The following is a 5,724-nucleotide window of genomic DNA, read 5'->3' on the forward strand; positions in this document are numbered from 1 at the left end:
GTGGTGAAGAAAAAGCTGAGCCTGAAGGCAAAGCTCTCAATTTACCTGTCGATCTACGTTCCCATCCTCACCTATGGTCATGAGCTTTGGGTCATGACCGAAAGGACAAGATCACGGGTACCAGCGGCAGAAATGAGTTTCCTCCGCCGGGTGGCGGGGCTCTCCCTTAGAGATAGGGTGACAAGCTCTGCCATCCGGGAGGAGCTCAAAGTAAAGCCGCTGCTCCTCCACATCGAGAGGAGCCAGATGAGGTGGTTCGGGGATCTGGCCAGGATGCCACCCGAACGCCTCCCGAGGGAGGTGTTTAGGGCACGTCTGACCGGTAGGAGGCCACGGGGAAGACCCAGGACACGTTGGGAAGACTATGTCTCCCGGCTGGCCTGGGAACGCCTCGGGATCTCCCGGGAAGAGCTGGACAAAGTGGCTGGGGAGAGGCAAGTCTGGGCTTCCCTGCTTAGGCTGCTGCCCCCGCGACCCAACCTTGGATAAGCGGAGGACAATGGATGGATGAATCACTTGTTTATTTTTCAACAAGTTTTTAGTTATTTGTATATCTTTTTTTCCAAATAGTTCAAGAAAGACCACTACAAATGAGCAATATTTTGCACTGTTAAACAATTTAATAAACTGATGACATAGTGCTGTATTTTACTTCTTTATCTCTTTTTTTTTCAACCAAAAATGCTTTGTTCTGATTAGGGGGTACTTAAACTAAAAAAATGTCCACATCACTGAAAAAAAGGTTGAGAACCACTGGTCTAATTGATGACTTACCTGAGTACTTGAGTGCACTGCAGAGGCCATTTTTATGTTTTACTGTTGTCACTTTTTGGGTGAGGTTGAATTGTGTCACCCTGCCGAGGAAACAAATTAGTTATTTGACAAAGCTATCTTAGAATATAGATAATAGCAACTACCCAGCTAAGAATAATGTGTAAAAACCAATAAGTGTACTTTTAACACGAGTTTTGTTACAGCTTTGTACAAGTCAGCTAGCATGGAATAAACATGTTTTATCCTAGCTTTTTTGTTGTTATTGGCAGTAGTAAATAGACAGATAGATAGATAGTACTTTATTAATTCCTTCAGGAGAATTCCCTCGGGAAAATTAAAAAGTATGTGCAAAACTCGCCGCTATTTTACCTTAAAGCAATTAAATCAACAATTGTTGTTTGGGGATGTTTGTCTTCCGTGTCCGCTGGCGCTTGTGACGTCACTGCTTCCCGCCGAAACCAGCGGTTCACCTGAACCCCTTTTTTCCCCAGCTGATGTGGTACGGCAAGAGCATTGGGACAAACTACATAGCCGGTGATTTAATAATATCATATAAAGCAGTGGTGCTCCACCTTTTTTCAGTGATGTACCCCCTGTGAACATTTTTTTAAATTCAAGTACCCCCTAATCAGAGCAAAGCATTTTTGCTTGAAAAAAAGAGGTAAAGAAGTAAAATACAGCACTATGTCATCAGTTTCTGATTTATTAAATTGTATAATAGTGCAAAATATTGCTCATTTGTAGTGGTCTTTCTTGAACTATTTGGAAAAAAAGATATAAATATAACTAAAAACTTGTTGAAAAATAAACAAGTGATTCAATTATAAATACGGATTTCTACACATAGAAGTAATCATCAACTTAAAGTGCCCTTTTGGGGATTGTAATAGAGATCCATCTGGATTCATGAACTTAATTCTAAATTTTCCTTCACAAAAAAATACATCTTTAACATCAATATCCACTTCAAGAAACTCTTCAAGCTTAAAGTGTTTACAAAGTACAAAAAAGAAGAACCATGATAAAGATTCTGAACTTATTCACGCATTCATTCTTTCATTCTCAAAATAATCGTTCTTATCTCATAGTATGGAATCAAACTTATTTCACCAATTATTTATTTATATTGTGATTACTTGTGGAGTATATTGTGAATACATTGAGAACAGGAAGTGAACAAAAGTTATTGCAACTGTTATGTAAAAGAAAAGGGGTAGGATTAAATAAGCTCTGCTTCTTCCTACTCCTTTTCGAACATGTTGAAAAGAGAAACTAGAAATTGTGATGTAGCATGTTGTATATGCTTGCATGTTCCAAATAAACTCAAACTTGTTGAAAAATGAACAAGTGATTCAATTATAAATACAGATTTCTACACGTAGAAGTAATCATCAACTTAAAGTGCCCTCTTTGGGGATTGTAATAGAGATCCATCTGGATTAATGAACATAATTCTAGACATTTCTTGACAAAAAAATAACTCTTTAACATCAATAATTATGGAACATGTCCATAAAAAATCTAGATGTCAACACTGAATATTGCATTGTTGCATGTCTTTTCACAGTTTATGTACTTACATTCATATTTTGTTGAAGTATTATTCAATAAATATATTTACAAAGGACTTTTGAATTGTTGCTATTTTTAGAATATTTTTAAGAAATCTCACGTACCCCTTGGCATACCTTCAAGTACCCCCAGGGGTACGCGTACCCCCATTTTAGAACCACTGATATAAAGTAATGGATTATTTTGGTATTTTGCTGCAAAATCATTAATTAATTCTTCAGTTTGGATTTTTTTTTACTTGTAAACACGTTGTATTAAAGGCCTACTGAAACCCACTAATACCGACCACGCAGTCTGATAGTTTATATATCAATGATGAAATATTAACATTGCAACACATGCCAATACGGCCGCTTTAGTTTACTAAATTGCAATTTTAAATTTCCCGCGAAGTGTCGTGTTGAAAACGTCGCGGTTGTTTGACATCACCGGTTGTAGCGGACATTATTTTCGTGCCCGATCCAAGCTATAAGTAGTCTGCTTTAATCGCATAATTACAAAGTATTCTGGGCATCTGTGTTGCTGAATCTTTTGCAATTTGTTCAATTAATAATGGAGAAGTCAAAGTAGAAAAATGGAGGTGGGAAGCTTTTAGCCGTTAGCCACAAAAACACAGCCGGTGTTTCCTTGTTTAAAATTCCCAAAGATGAAGCTTTACTATGGATCAGAGCGGTCAAGCGAACATGGAACCCGACAACATGTCAACCGGCAGTTTTCGTTGAGAAAATTGTGGTAATAAGTTGCCTCTTACCGGAGACATCAGCGGAGCTTCCGTCCTGCTGCAGCTGCCGTGACTTCCCTCAGAGACTCTGGCGTCAACACACCCGTGGCCACACCCCTCAGACTTTCAGGTACTATTTAATCTCACTAAAACACTAGCAACACAATAGGGAAATAAGGGATTTTCCAGAATTATCCTAGTAAATGTGTCTAATAACATCTGCATCGCTCCCACTGCAATCGCCTTTTTTAAAAGTTTCTTCTTTCTAGTCCTTCACTCTAAATTTCCTCATCCATGAACCTTTCATCCTCCCTCAGATTAATGGGGAAATTGTCGCTTTCTCGGTCCGAATAGCTCTCGCTGCTGCTGGCTATGATTGTAAACAATGTGAGGACGTGAGGAGCCCTACAACCCATAACGTCACGCGCACATCGTCTGCTACTTCCGGAAAGGCAAGGCTTTTTTATTAGCGACCAAAAGTTGCCAACTTTATCGTCGATGTTCTCTACTAAATCCTTTTAGCAAAAATATGGCAATATCGCAAAATGATCAAGTATGACACATAGAGTGGACCTGCTATCCCCGTTTAAATAAGAAAATCTCATTTCAGTAGGCCTTTAAAGTCAGATACATTGCTTGAGTTGGACTGATTTATATGCAAATTTGATAATATTTGGATGTACTTTTTGGTAACTTTGTATGATATCCATTAGGTAAGACTACGTAAAAATAAAAGATTTTTCTTCATCCTGCTCCTTCTCAGGCATTGTGGTGTATACATGTATAATTGAGGTATAATTGTCTATCGATCAAAGACGCACATCAATGAAGGAGTCAATAAAAAAATCAAAATGAAATTATATAGATAACGTGTTTTGTTTTTAAATTTGCATATAAATCAGTCCATCTCAAAATGACAAAAGGGCGTTTTTGCGTGACGTCACCAAACCGGAAGTTAACAATTTGGCAGTCGGCTAGCGATGTGCGTAAAATTAATTAAATAAAGTTTCTAACAGCAAAATAAATGCTGCAGGATTTTTTTTTTAATCAGAGGAAAATAACTACATTGCAGCAGCCAAAGTTAAAGCGCAGACAGGCCAATTGTACATTAAAAAAAAGCGATGATGGTTGCAAGCCTCAGCCAGGTTTTGGATTGAAAGAATGCATATAACATCTGAATTTGTTCAGGTTATTTTATATGTGGGAAAACATTTCTCATAAGCTTCATTTCCACCTACTTGTAGTGGCTTGTTTGCAAAAAAAATATTGATAATAAAGCACGGACTAGGCGTGACTTTTATTTTGAAAGTGTTAATATGTTAACCACAACTGCTAACTAAGGATAATTAAAAGTATTATTCACGCAGACGATAGTTTCAATTAGGCATGAGTACCTTTCACATTTGAACTGAGAACATTTTGGTACTTTAATATGTGTGAACATTGTTTAATAAAACCATTTTCTTTTAACATTTAAGAAATGAGCAGGTAATAACAGTTGCAATTCTCAGACGCTAGATGGCAGTACTGTGCAGGCTACTGCAGAGTCGTGTGTAAAGAGCGCATGGCCAACTCAACATTGGGCGCCATATTTGCTACCAAGGACGTGTGCGACTGTGCTGGAAGCATAACTTGTAGTCAAAATAAACCATTAATAATATATTTAAATATAGTTTTAAACATACTGCGGCTCATCAACTTACAATAAATATTATTTACTTCCGACAAAATATAATTTTGCATCCATATTTGATGCACTCCACTGTTTATATTCATGAAGTGTTTGGTAACCAGTAAGCTTTCTAACACGCTCTCCATGACGCATAAAACGTAAAACAAAAATACACAGAAGGACTTCCCCCAAAAAATGTACTTTATTTTAAATTGTAATTAGCTTTAGACTAACATTTACGAGACATTGTGACTTTTGAGTGAAGTATGTCAACTGTGTTGTGTGTGCGTATATATATATATATATATATATATCCATCCATCCATCCATCCATTTTCTATCGCTTATTCCCTATCGGGGTCGCGGGGGGCGCTGGCGCCTACCTCAGCTACAATCGGGCGGAATATATATATATATATATATATATATATATATACATATATATATCCATCCATTTCCTACCGCTTTTTCCTCTTTAGGGTCGCGGGGGGCGCTGATGCCTATCTAAGCTACATTCGGGCGGAAGGCGGGATACACCCTGGACAAGTCGCCACCTCATCATAGGGCTATATATATATACATATATATATATATATATATATATATATATATATATATATATATATATATATATATATATATATATATATATATATATATATATATATTAGGGGTGTTGGAAAAAATCGATTCAAATATATTTATATATATGTGTATATATACGTAAATATATATACATATATATATATATATACACACACACTCACTCACACACACACACACACACACACACATTCACACACACACACACACACACACTCTGCTCTCATGAAACGTCTCTCAACTGCATTTGCCAGATATTTGAAAGTTTTTGGGTTTTTTTATTGACATATTCCTGTCCCTAGTAATTATTAAATTTATTTGATTATTACATTTATTAAAGAGCAATCCAATTAGTAATTTAATGACTTATCTGGTAAAGTAA

The sequence above is a fragment of the Nerophis ophidion genome, linkage group LG16, assembly GCF_033978795.1.
Source record: "Nerophis ophidion isolate RoL-2023_Sa linkage group LG16, RoL_Noph_v1.0, whole genome shotgun sequence".
Lineage (NCBI taxonomy): Eukaryota > Metazoa > Chordata > Actinopteri > Syngnathiformes > Syngnathidae > Nerophis > Nerophis ophidion.